Source organism: Fundulus heteroclitus, unplaced genomic scaffold (assembly GCF_011125445.2).
Source record: "Fundulus heteroclitus isolate FHET01 unplaced genomic scaffold, MU-UCD_Fhet_4.1 scaffold_202, whole genome shotgun sequence".
In the NCBI taxonomy this organism is placed as follows: Eukaryota; Metazoa; Chordata; class Actinopteri; order Cyprinodontiformes; family Fundulidae; genus Fundulus; species Fundulus heteroclitus.
The window spans coordinates 134,435-149,000 of record NW_023396614.1 but is presented as its reverse complement, the minus strand read 5'-3'; positions in this window follow the sequence as shown (position 1 = coordinate 149,000).

Below are 14,566 nucleotides of genomic sequence, written 5' to 3'. Positions count from 1 at the left end.
CCAAAGGCTAGACCGTCCCATTTACCAACGGTTGAGGATCCTCCGGAGCATCCTCCGATGGCTGGGTCCTCCTAAGGCTGTGTAGGCTGGGTCCTTCGAAGGACGCAGCCGCCGAGTTGAGACACAGCTAATGCCAGATCTTGTCCCTTGTGTTTCCTGTCGCAATACATGGGATATTGTTTTTACCCAGTTGCTGACCGAGTGAATTTATGAACCTGTCAGCGAGAAAGTGAGCGGGAGAGGGTATGGACTTATTATTAGCAACATATAATGACAGTACATGAGTTTAAACAACTGCTGCTTAGAGGGGGATGACATTTCAGGGATCTGCGTGGACGAGCAGTCTTTGTGTCTTTCTCCCGCCCGAGGGGCTTTCACACACGTGTGTATTGTTTTAACTCTTTCCTGACCGGGTCAACTCCTGAACCTGGCTGTGAGAAAGTGACCAGCGCGATGTATGGAGACAGATACAGTCTTTCTCACGCACGGGGACGCTTCCATACAGGAGGTATTGTTTTTAATCGAGTCGATTTATGAACCTGACAGTGAGACAGTGGCCGGCTGTGTATGGACAGATTTTGTTTTTTGCAGCATTTATCAGCCCCGGTAAGTATGAGGTTAATCAATGTCAGGTCTAAGCACATAGAACATCATACAAACAGGGAAAGAAAGGCACAAAGACAATTAGTTTGGTTTCATTCTCGAGGAGAGTAGGAAGAAGAACGCGCAGTTACAATCTCCAACCCACTCTGCCGGTCTTCAGCGTTCTCCTCTTGTTTTATTAAGAAAGGGGCGTGTCCCTAGTTACAATGACTGAGGCTGTACTGACGGGTGGGGGAACAGATAGTTTACAGCCTCAGTAGCCATTCAAAGATACACAGCTGACTAATCACGTTCAGTCAGCACATAATCTTGTAGCTGAGTCTTCTTTTTTCAGGAAGGGAAGAAACAGAGTCTCTTCTGTTTCTTCACAGGGGACATGATTAAGCTATCATGTGAGTAATATGATTATATCAGAAGCTTACATTACTACATCATAACAAGATAAATCGGTTAATGAAGTATAAACATTAATCTAAACAATCAATTATCGGTCAGAGGGGGACGAGTGAAGGATTCCATTTTCAGTTTTTCTCACGCTTCCACACATGGGGTATTGTTTTAAATGCTTCCTCCCCGTATCTACTCCCAACGAGAAAGTGAGCGGGAGAGTTTATAGACTGAACTTATTATTAGCAACATATAAGGTCGGTATAAGGTTAAACAGTTATTAGAGGGGAGAAGTGAAGGGTTCTGCCTTAGACGAACAGTCTTTGTGTCTTTCTCCCGCACGGGGACACTTAGAACAAGCACAGTATTGTTTTTAACTGTGTATGGACAGATTTTGTTCTGCCTTTTCAAGAATTCTGCTTGAATAAGCCTGGAGAGACACAAGTTGCAATGATGAGCACTCAGTAACTGAGTTCAACCACTTGCTGGTTAGAGGGGAGAAGTGTTTCTGGCTGAGCAAGCAGAGTTTGCATGTAAAATGGTATTTTTTTTATTTTATTTACAGATTCCAGATGGGGAAGCTTATGTGTCTAAAGTGTTTTATTGTTTACATTTGTTTTATTTTTAATATTTATTTTGAAACTTCCCGAGGGAGGCGGGGGACATTGAGTCTGAATGGACCATGTTCTGCGCCTCTATTGTTGAGGCGGCTAGTGTTGAGCTGTGGCCGCAAGGTTGTCGGTGCATGTCACGGCGGCAACCCTCGAACCCGCTGGTGGACACCAGCGGTGAGGGAAGCCGTCAAGCTTAAGAAGGAGTCCTACCGGGCTTTTTTGGCCTGTGGGACTCCGGAAGCAGCTGATGTGTACCGGCAGTCGAAGCGGCAGGCGGCTTGGCTGGTCGCCGAGGCAAAAACTCGGGCGTGGGAAGAGTTCGGAGAGGCCTTGGAGAAAGACTTCCGTACGGCTTCGAAGCGATTCTGGTCCACTATCCGGCGTCTCAGGAGGGGGAAGCAGTGCAGTACCAACACTGTTTACAGTGGGGTTGGTGTGCTGCTGACTTCGACTCGGGACGTCGTGTTTCGGTGGGCGGAATACTTCGAAGACCTCCTTAATCCCACCAACACGTCTTCTGTTGCGGAAGCAGAGCCTGAGGACTCTGGGTCAGTGTTACGACCCGGCTCGTGAGCCGTAACAAAATCCAGGGAGACACGGCCTTCGATAAAAGATAACACTCTTTATTGAACAACCCAACCAAATAAACAGAGCCAAACAACGACAAGCAGGTGGCTCCCCCCTGTGGTCGATGGCATCTCTGAAACCCGTGATGAACGGAAAAGTCCTGCAAAAGAAAAGAAAGGTCAAACAAGCAAAACCTAACAAAGACAAGGTGGCCAGACGGGTAAGGGAAGAGCCACCTCTGCAGGGCAGAGCTGGGTGAAGAAGCCGACTCCGCTCCAACCAGCTTCCTTCTCCACTTCCTGAATCGGCTGCTTCTATAGCGATGACGCGCTGGCCCTGGCGAATCCTGGTCCCGCCCACTCTGCTCCGCCTCAGGACAAAAACACAATAACTGACGGATCCCTCCACGTAAAGTGGAGGGGGGACGTCACAGTCGGGTTCTCCCATCTCTGGTGCTGAGGTTGCCGAGGTTGTTAAAAAGCTCCTCGGTGGCAAGGCCCCGGGGATGGATGAGATTCACCCTGAGTACCTTAAGGCTCTGGATGTTGTGGGGCAGTGTTGGTTAACGCGGCTCTGCAACATTGCGTGGACATCGGGGGCAGTTCCCCTGGACTGGCAGACAGGGGTGGTGGTCCCCCTATTTAAAAAGGGGGACCGGAGGGTGTGTTCCAACTACAGAGGAATCACACTCTTAAGCCTCCCTGGTAAGGTCTATTCAGGGGTTCTGGAAAGGAGGGTCCGTCGGATAGTCAAATCTCGGATTCAGGAAGAGCAGTGTGGTTTTCGTCCTGGCCGTGGAACACTGGACCAGCTCTATACCCTCAGCAGGATTCTGGAGGGGGCATGGGAGTTTGCCCAACCAGTCTACATGTGCTTTGTGGATCTGGAGAAGGCATTCGACCGTGTCCCCCGAGGGATCCTGTGGGGGGTACTCCGGGAGTATGGAGTACCGGGCCCTTTAATAAGGGCTGTCAGGTCTCTGTACGACCGGTGTCAGAGTCTGGTCCGCATTGCCGGCAGTAAGTCGGACTCGTTTCCGGTGAGAGTTGGACTCCGCCAAGGTTGCCCTTTGTCACCGATTCTGTTCATAACTTTTATGGACAGAATTTCTAGGCGCAGCCAAGTTGTTGAGGGGATCCATTTTGGTGGCCTTAGGATTGCGTCTCTGCTATTTGTGGATGACGTGGTCCTATTGGCTTCATCAGGGCGTGATCTACAGCTCTCACTGGAGCGGTTCGCAGCTGAGTGCGAAGCGGCCGGGATGAGAATCAGTGCCTCCAAATCCGAGACCATGGTCTTGAACCGGAAAAGGGTAGAGTGCCTTCTCCGGGTTGGGGAGGATGTGCTGCCCCTAGTGGAGGAGTTCAAGTATCTTGGGGTCTTGTTCACGAATGAGCGAAAGATGGAGCGGGAGATCGACAGGCGGATTGGTGCAGCGTCTGCTGTGAAACGGGCACTGTACCGATCCGTTGTGGTGAAGAGAGAGCTGAGCCAAAAGGCGAAGCTCTCGATTTACCGGTCGATCTACGTTCCTACCATCATCTATGGTCACGAGCTTTGGGTCGTGACCGAAAGAACGAGATCCCGGATACAAGCGGCTGAAATGAGTTTTCTCCGTAGTTCAATTCAATTCAATTCAATTTTATTTATATAGCGCCAAATCATGAAACATGTCATCTCAAGGCACTTTACAAAATCAAGTTCAATCATATTATACAGATTGGGTCAGATTATACAGATTGGTCAAAATGTCCTATATAAGGAAACCAGTTGATTGCATCAAAGTCCCGACAGGCAGCATTCACTCCTGGGGAACCGTAGAGCCACAGGGAGAGTCGTCTGCATTGTACATGGCTTTGCTGCAATCCCTCATACTGAGCAAGCATGAAGCGACAGTGGGAAGAAAAACCACCCATTAACGGGGAAAAAAACCCTCCGGCAGAACCGGGCTCAGTATGAACGGTCATCTGCCTCGACCGACTGGGGTTACAGAAGACAGAGCAGAGACACAACAAGAGAGACAAAAAAGCACAGAAGCACACATTGATCTAGTAATCTGTTCTACATTAGATGGTAGTAGCGGGTGAGCCGTCTTCTCTGGATGATGTCACAGTTAACAGAACGCCAGACCAGGTGTACCTACTATGAAGAAAAAGAGAGAGAGCAAAAAGTTAATAGCGGAAGTGACGACAGTCATTTCAATGTAATACAATGCAAAACTGGAGAACCGTAGAATGAAGAACAGTAGAACTCAGTAGAGTGAGAAAATTAGACCCTGATGTCCTCCAGCAGCCTAGGCCTATTACCGCACAACTATAGAGATAGCTCAGGGTAACATGAGCCACTCTAACTATAAGCTTTGTCAAAAAGGAAAGTTTTAAGACTATTCTTAAAAATAGTTAGGGTGTCTGCCTCACGGACCAAAACTGGGAGTTGGTTCCACAGGAGAGGAGCCTGATAGCTAAAGGATCTGCCTCCCATTCTACTTTTAGAGACTCTAGGAACCACCAGCGGACCTGCAGTCTGAGAGCGAAGTGCTCTGTTAGGAACATACGGGGTAATCAGAGCTCTGATATATGATGGAGCTTGATTATTAAGGGCTTTATACGTTAGAAGAAGAATTTTAAATTCGTTTGTTCCAGATAAATGGAGCATAGGAACTAAATGCTGCTTCTCTGTGTTTAGTACCAGCACGGTAGTTCTTCCACAGTCTGTATTTATATGGATGTCATTAAACACCTTGATAAGGGCGGTCTCTGTACTGTGGTGAGCACGGAAACCTGACTGGAAAACATCAAAGCGGCTGGTCGTTGTTAAGAAGGTGTTTAATTGTTGAAACACAGCTTTTTCAATAATCTTACTGATAAAGGGGAGGTTTGAGATGGGCCTGTAGTTCTGGAGTAGAAGTTTGTCTAAATTGTTCTTTTTCAGCAGTGGTTTGATAATTGCTGTTTTTAGAGACTGGGGGAAAACACCTGACAGAAGGGACGTGTTTATTATCTGAGTCAAATCAGACGCTATGACAGGTAAAACATTCTTAAGGAAAACTGTGGGTAGAACATCAAGGCAGCAGGAGGAAGAACTTAGCTGCTGAATGATCTGCTCTAAGCTTTTGGAGTTTATTTGGCTGAATTGGGACATTTTGTCAGGATAAGTCCCAGCTGAATACGGCTTTGGTTCTAGAGTTGGTGTGGATGTACAAACTGATCCTCTAATTTTTAGGATTCTCTCAGTAAAGAAGTTAGCAAATTCATTGCAGGCCCGGGTGGAGTGGAGTTCAGAAGCCACTAACACAGGAGGATTTGTTAACCTGTCGACTGTGGCAAATAAGACACGAGCATTATTAATGTTTTTCTTGATGATCTCTGAGAAGAAAGATTCTCTTGCATTTTTCAGTTGTAAGTTATATCTGTAAAGTCTCTCTTTATAGATGTCATAGTGAACCTGGAGTCTATTCTTTCTCCACCTGCGTTCAGCTTTTCAACACTCCCTTTTTTCACTTCTAACTGCTGGAGCATTTCTCCATGGAGATTTTTTCTTCCCGGAAAAAACCTTCACTTTAACTGGAGCAATGCAGTCAATGATGTCTGAGACTTTAGACTGAAAGTCTCATCTACTGAGTTGCAGCCCAAGGTTGAAGTAGCAGAGTAAGCTTGAATAAAATTTTCTGTGGCATTGTCCTTAAAGGTTTTCTTACGATGTCCCTTCGGCTAAATGAGTCACTGGAAATGATACATTCAACGGTAACGGAGAAGTGATCGGATTAGGCAACATCAGTTACATTGACCTGTGAAATGTTTAGACCTTTAGTGATGATTAAAGTCTAAAATATGTCCCTTTTTGTGTGTTGGCTTTTTAACATGCTGTGTTAGACCAAAGTTTCTAAGTGTGTGTATGTGTATGTGGAGAGGATGTCAACTGTAGACTAATCTTAAGGACTTTGTTCATGTTATGAGAAAAATCCAGAAAAGGAACCTCTGGGCTTTGTGGAGAGGAAGGCGAGGCGGGTGTAGTCTGGACTGGTGTTCGTGACAATGGCGGTTCTTGGTCCTCTCTTTGTCCTGCTGAGATCTGGGATGGATCCTTCTGTAGCTCTGACGATGCCTCTTTCTGTGTCATCTTTCTGGCCGTCTTTATCTTGGTTTGTTCGGGCTGCATTGGGCTTATCTTTTGTTTAGGCACTGGATGTACTTTGTTTTGGAACAAAGCTGATGACGCATGGTTCACAGAATAGAAGAGTCGTTTTGCACCTGACCTATTTAGAAAGAAACCATTGCTGCTAAACAGATTTCTTCTTTCCCAGAAGATGTTAAAGTTGTCTATGAAGGTTACAGTTGTTTCTTTGCATGTTTTTTCCAGCAATTTGTTTAGCATCAGAATTCTGGAAAAAAAAGGTCCGCCTTCCCCGAGCACAGAGGCAGGAGTCAGGGGACCCATAACCCCGGACTCCCAAAGGGGCCCCCAAAGCAGGGTGCCCAAGAGGGGCCGACACAGGATATCCGCAACCCCCCCCCCCAAGGAAAGAGGAGAGACGACCCCGAGGAAATCCCCCAGCCACCGCAATGCCGACGCCCCAAAGAGCCGCGGGGACGAGCCCGTGGGCCCTGCCGGCAGCCAGCCCCGCTGAAGTGGTCCCGGCCATGGGCCCTGAGGACCAGAGGCCCCAGGGGCGCCCCGCCCCCGCGGCGGGGGCCCTGGTCGCCCCCCGGGGGGCCAGGCCCCGCGAAGCAGCCACCGGGAATGGGCCGGCACACACCTGAGAACCCGCCCCAAACCCGAGGCCCACCAATGCGCCAGAGGACCAAGGCGCCCGCCAGCGCAGCGGAGGAGCGCAGGACGTGGGGGGATGGGCTCCGCACCTAGCGGAGACTTGAGATGTTCTTGGGAGAGGGAGCGGACCGGACCCATACCTGGAAAAAAAAAAATCTCTCACTCTATCCCTCCCTAGTGCCCCACTCACCACACACAGATTTACAAAAAAAAAAAAAAAAAAAAGGACGCTGTACACACATTCCCACATAACACTCACATCCAACACTCACAAGAGGGGGCGTCACCACACTTCAACTATACGACTGCCTGTGCCCGACCCCCGGCCCCGCCCCCGGACCGGACGCCCTCTGGACCAGGCCCCACAAAGAGGAGGGGCCAACACGACCCATATGGGCAACCCAGCCAGAGCCCCCCTCACCCCCTAAATTGCTAATAAACCCCCTCCCTCCCCCACCTTACCCTATCCACCCCTGTCCCTCCTCCTGGGGGGAGCAGAGGCGTCAGCCCAAGACCCGGTAAGCTGCCGACTACCCACAGCAGCCCTCCGCCAAGACCCCGGACACAGTGGCCTGCACCTCCAAGTGTGTTTAAAACTGGGAGCGTCGATGGGGGTGCACGGCACAGTCCACCCCCCCCTCCGGAAGGAAGCTGGTGCCAGCGCACCCCCTCCAAGCAACTGCCCAGAACCCTCAATGTCTAAATGCGAGAGGAGGTGAAGGGAGCCGTCCGAGGCTAGGCTCACACAACATAAGCCCCCCCCTCAGACGTCTTCCCCTCCATCCCCCTAAATATTGGCCTACATGAATGTGTGTTGTGAAAATGTTTGGAGTGAAACTGTCTAAAATGCATGATCAAAATTGGGGAGAGGGACGTCACCAGGAAGTGGCAACCTCCAGTAACGCCCCCTTCCCAAGGACCTACATGTGTGGCGGCGTGATGGAGCAGGCAGAGGGAGGAGTCCGGGGATGGTGAACAAAGGACTGGGGAGCCATCCCAGGGAGCCAGCTCCCCTACTGACTCCAATAGGCACCCCCGCTCCCTGACAGCCCCACCCGGAGAAGGGGGCCCCGCCAGCGGCACCACCGTACCCCCGGGGCCAGGGAGAGGCCGCAGGGCCCGCCAGTCAACCACCCACCAGGACCAACACCTCCACCCCCCCAGCCCTCCCACCAAGCCTACTGGCTTTACCCCCCCCCCAAAAAAAAATAAAATAAATAAAAATAAAAATGAATAAATAAATAAATAAATACTTGGGGGGACCCTGTCCCACCAGCCCGCACGAGCCACCCCACCCCCAAGCGAAAAACGCACCGGGAGACGACATGGACCAGGACCGGGACAGGGGGCCGGACACAAGCCCACCAGAACGATTTAATCCCTCCCCAACACTAACATTCAAACAACTCACCATACATTCGACAGTAGACATCCTGTCGAATGTATGGAACCGGAACCCCCGAGGCCCCGCCGGGGCCCCCGGCCAAGGGCGGCTCGCCCCAGCGACCCCAGGCCCCCAGACTCACCCCAGCCCCACCCAGCGGCAGCACAGCCACCAGGTCAGTAACCCACGTCCGTCACCGCGCAGCTCCCCAAGAGCGCCACAAGCGGCCGCCCATAGGCCTCCCAAGCCCCTTCCAGATGGGGGCAACAGATCCCGGAGCCAGACCCACCAGGCACCCCACTCCGAGTGCCCCCAGAGCCCCAGGAACCCCTCCATCCAGCCACCGCGCCCTGCAGGAAGCAACCCATCGGCCCCTATTCCACTAAGTGATGGTGTTGATCAAAGGAGCCCAAAGAGATCAATCAGATGTGGATGGAGATGCTGTCTCAAGATTAATATGATCCAACAAAAGATCTCTATACTGATTGATACTGAGATTTTCTTTACTTTTCCAATTCATGAGAATAGTTTTCTTTGCGATGCATAATGCACTGAAAACCATGTAGACTATTTCTTTTTCCAGAGGGCTTTCCTCAAAATTACCGCGCAAGCAAACTGATGGGAAAGGTGAAATTTTACAATTCAGGCACAGATAAGTCCTTACATATCTGTGTCCAGAACCTCTGTACTGGTGTGCATAACCATAACGCATGAAAATAATTATCAGGATGATTGCCTATGCAGTGTGGGCAGATATTAGATTGTGCCAGACCCATCTTGAATAATCTTTGTCCTGTGTACTCTGTGAAGGATTTTGTATTGTATTAATTGTAAGTTGGTGTTTCTAGTCAATTTGAAAGTACTTAGACGTATCTGAGCCCAGAAGTTTTGTTCAAAGCTGGCTGATAAATCCTCTTCCCATTTCATAATAGGAAGAGATATTGAATCATTTATTTTAGTCAGTGTCCTGTATGATTTAGACAGTAGTTTGGGGGTGGGGGGGGTGGGGGGGTTAAATCTAGGAACTCTAATATATTAGTTGGGATTTGTAAACCACCTTTAATATGCTTAAATTTATTTCTAATTATAGATTTAAGTTGTTCATATTCCAAGAATTTATTTTTACTAATGCCATATTGCATATTTAGGTTAGCAACATTGATGAACTCGGTTCTGTCAAGTAGATGTTCCAGATATTTAATACCTTAATTCTTCCAGTATGTAAAGTTTATCATTTTATTATTTTGTAGGATATCAGGGTTATTCCAGATAGGTGTACGACTGCATGGGATAAGGGATGACTTTGTCATTTTAAGGAACTCCCACCATGCTGTCAGAGTAGAACTAATGTTGATATTTTTGAAGCATGTATGGCGTTTTATATTTGAGCTAATAAACGGCAAATCTGAAATCATGATATCATTGCACATTTCCTGTTCTATATCTAACCAAGGCTCATCTAGATGATTATTTTTTATCCATTTAGAGATGTATTGTAGCCTATTTGCTAAGTAATAGTTAGGCAAATCTAATCCTCCTCTGTCTTTAGTCTTCTGTATTGTCTTTAAGCTAATACGTGGGGGTTTATCTTTCCAAAGAAATTTAGAGATTGAAAAGTCTAGAGATTTAAACCAGTCGGATGATGGTTTATTGGGGATCATTGAAAATAAATAATTAATTCTAGGTAGGACCATCATTTTTATTGAAGCTACCCTACCCATAAGTGTGATTGGAAGTGATTTCCATCTTTTAAGGTCTTTTTCTATCCTGTTTAAAAATGGGGTGTGGTTAAGTTTTAGTAAATCCCTTAAATATTTAATATTTCCTGATTGCATTTGTAAATCTAGGGAGTTTTTGCTAGAGCAGTTATTTGACAGTACCGTAGATTTAGACCAGTTTAAAGGCAAGGCAAGGCAAGGCAAATTTATTTATATAGCACAATTCAGTACAAAAACAATGCAAAGTGCTTTACATGATTAAAATATAGCAAAATAAAACAGAATAAAAGCAAGTAGGAATAAAATATATATAGAAAATAGAACAAAAAAGTGGTGATTCAGTTAACTAGGACAGTTAAAGGCAATTTTAAACAAATGTGTTTTTAATCTTGATTTAAAGGAACTAAGGCTTTCCGCATCTTTACAGTTTTCTGGAAGTTTGTTCCAGATAAGTGGAGCATAGGAACTAAATGCTGCTTCTCCATGTTTGGTTCTGGTTCTGGGTATGCAGAGTAGGCTGGAGCCAGAAGACCTTAGTGGTCTGGATGGTTGATACACTGATAACAAGTCTGTGATGTATTTAGGAGCTAAGCCATTTAGGGATTTATAGACTAACAGAAGTATTTTAAAGTCTATTCTCTGAGATACAGGGAGCCAGTGTAAGGACTTTAGAACTGGGGTGATGTGCTCTACATTCTTAGTCTTAGTGAGGACGCGGGCAGCAGCATTCTGGATCAGCTGCCGCTGTCTGATCCACTTTTTAGGCAGACCTGTAAAAACACCGTTGCAGTAATCAATTCTACTAAAGATAAACGCATGGATTAGTTTTTCCAGATCCTGCTGAGACATCAGTCCTTTAATCCTATAAATGTTCTTCAGGTGATAGAAAGCCAACCTTGTAACTGTCTTTAGATGCTTTTGAAGGTTCAGGTCTGAGTCCATCACTACACCCAGATTTCGGGCCTGATTAGTGGTTTTTAGCTGAAGCAGCTGAAGCTGTGTGCTAACTTTTGATCTCTCCTCTATTGGTCCAAATATTATTACTTCAGTTTTGTTTTTATTCAATTGAAGAAAATTTTGGCACATCCACGCATTGATTTCTTCTAGGCATTTACTCAGTGCCTGAACTGGTTCATAGTCACCTGGTGACATGGTGATGTAGAGCTGTGTGTCGTCTGCATAGTTATGGTAGCTGATGTTGTTATTTTTTATGATCTGGGCTAAAGGGAGCATGTAGATATTGAAAAGGAGGGGACCCAGGATGGACCCTTGGGGAACCCCACATGTGATTTTTGTCATCTCTGATGTAAAGTTACCTACTGATACAAAAAAGTCCCTGTCCTTTAAGTAGGATTTAAACCAGTGGAGAGCTGTACCAGAGAGGCCGACCCAGTTCTCCAGGCGTTCTAACAGAATGGAGTGATCGACAGTATCAAATGCTGCACTGAGGTCCAATAGAACCAGCACGGTGGTTCTTCCACAGTCTGTATTTATATGGATGTCATTAAACACCTTGATAAGGGCGGTCTCTGTACTGTGGTGAGCACGGAAGCCAGACTGGAAAACATCAAAGCGGCTGGTCGTTGTTAAGAAGGTGTTTAATTGTTGAAACACAGCTTTTTCAATAATCTTACTGATAAAGGGGAGGTTTGAGATGGGCCTGTAGTTCTGGAGTAGAAGTTTGTCTAAATTGTTCTTTTTCAGCAGTGGTTTGATAATTGCTGATAATTGTTGATAATTGCTGTTTTAATGTAAAGAGTAAGAGAATGTGAAAAAGGATAAACCATAGCCCATGCCTCGTGTACCCAACCGTGAACAACCACCATACCAACGTGCTCTTGAGCTGTGCGTGTATTTCATTTATCACCGTGTACCGATCTGTGCACCTTTTTTATTTATTTATTTTATTTATTTTTATTTAAATCAGTGAAACATGCTTTAACATGCGCGTCAAGGCTGGTAAGCTTCTTGTCGATGGATTCCAAGATGTCACTGAAGTTCCTGTCGGGAGACAGAGTAGATGAAGATGACGCGCTGGTAGAATTAGAACGAGTGCGCTTAAATGACGGTGTGCTAGCAGCCGTAGGCTTCTGGGCCTTCCCCATCACGATGCTATCAAAACACTCGTCCAGGTAGCACTCCAGGCTCGTCAAGGTCTTTTCGTCCAGTTTGTTCCCTCGTAAGAAATGAGACAGTTGTAAATGTTTGGTAAATGTTTGGGCTTTAACTTTGTATTATTTTCAGCTATTGGTTTGTTCTTACCTTAGCGTGTTTGGTTTTGAATTACATGAACGGCTCCATTTTACTTACGCACAGCTCTCGCGAGATCTCAGCCGCTCATCTCCGGTCCTCCGGTTTAAATCCTACTTAAAGGACAGGGAATTATTTGTGTCAGTAGGTAACTTTACATCAGAGACGACAAAAGTCACGTGTGGGGCTCCCCAAGGGTCCATCCTAGGTCCCCTCCTTTTCATCTAATTAGCCCTTCGATTGATTGGTGACCTATCCAGAGCAAACCCTGCCTCTCGCCCATTGACTGCTGGAGGTAGGCACTAGCACCCCTCGCGATCCCAACAGGGAAAAGTGTGCAGGAAAATGGATGAATTTAATTAAAAATATGTTTTGACTGCACATTCTCTCTCCTGGCTGGAGGGTGAGTTTACCTGCATGCAAACTCAGCTGACTTTGAGCTGAAAGTTAGAGTGATGACTTAGGTTAGGAGACACACAAGGCTCCTGAACACCTTGGTGTATTGTGTGCAAACTGTGAGAAGTGCAGACTCTCGGACGTTTAATAGTTGAGGGCACTTATTGGATTAATTTCTTTTGACAAATACCTATGTTTCCCACAGCAGGCAGCCACTGCAAACAGTACAGCAAAGAGTGGCTGTGACCCCACAGGTGCTTGCATGTTGTAACTGCCTTGGAGCAGTTCAGTGCATCACATAGAAAACAGTTTGAGGTGAAGAATTCTTCCCGCTGAGCAGTTAATAGTGTGATGCTGCATCTGTGTTCATGAAATTGAGCTCTGTGTGTACCTATTCGCAGACTCGTGTCCGCCACGTGGAAGCCTAGAGACAGAAATGCAATCTGGCGCCATTTAGAAAGCCTAATTTTAATAAAATTAACCATGAACATTTGCGGACATATAATAATTTACTACATGCTATGACCTTCTTAGCCGGATGGCAATTTTGATTGCTTGGGCAAGGCACCCCTTATGTAGAGTGGTTGGGGCCCCTTAAAGAGGATAACTTCTTCTCTATAAAAACATCAAAGTATTTTAAGATAGATTTTTCTGAAATAGATGTGATAGGTTACACTCTGGGAATCTGATTCTCTAGACGGACACAGAATTGTATTATACAAGATTTATTGTAGAGGTTTATTGTAGAGGTGTGACAGTGGCAAACAATCATTAGTGATTCAGACAGAAAAAAAGAATACAAGAAACATAACCTGTCTCATCTAAAGTTAGCCCTAGAGAATGTGAAGGTGACAAGCAGACAAGACAGACTAAAGATGGTTAATGACTGTAGAATCAGTTTACAGTCATTAACCATCTTTAGTCTCTCTTGCCTGCTTGTCTAGGCTGACTAGGTGATCAAACAAGACACAACAACCCAAACAGGGCGAGCCAAGAGTTTAACCTGGAGGCCATCCCAGGGGCAGCAAGATCTCTGGAGGTTGACCTCAGCGTAGCAGGATCTTTGGTGGTGCAGCTATGCAGCAAGGCTCATATGAAGATAAAAACAACAGCTGCCTTGACTGTTGTTCTTTGACAAAAGTCCTGTCTGTTCACTGTGACATCATTCAGGGAAGACAGATCACCCGCTACTACCATCTAATGTAGAACAGATTACTAGATCAATGTGTGCTTCTGTGCTTTTTTGTCTCTCTTGTTGTGTCTCTGCTCTGTCTTCTGTAACCCCAGTCGGTCGAGGCAGGTGACCGTTCATACTGAGCCCGGTTCTGCTGGAGGTTTTCCTTCCCGTTAATGGGGAGTTTTTCTTCCCACTGTTGCTTCATGCTTGCTCAGTATGAGGGATTGTTGCAAAGCCATGGACAATGCAGACAACACTCCCTGTGGCTCTACGCTTCTTCAGGAGTGAAGACTTTGATGCAATCAACTGGTTTCCTTATTTAGGAAAGTTTTTTGACCAATCTGTATAATCTGACCCAATCTGTATAATCTGATTGATTTTGACTTTGTAAAGTGCCTTGAGATGACATGTTTCATAAATTGGCGCTATATAAACAACATTTAATTGAATTAAATTGAATTCTGACATGCTCAGCTCGGCGTTTGGTCACAGGCATGGCCTGGAGCTTGCCATCCCAGAACCCATGTAGCAGGTCTGGAAGTGGGAGCCCACATAGACGTCCTTGCAATAACAGTGAGGCACTTGATGCTTGGCATCTCGACGAGGCCCTGGATGACAATGTCCTTGGAATAGCTCTCAGAAAACTTCTGTGACAATTACCAACCACACTTGAGTATCCTTGTCAATAATCTCGGGGACT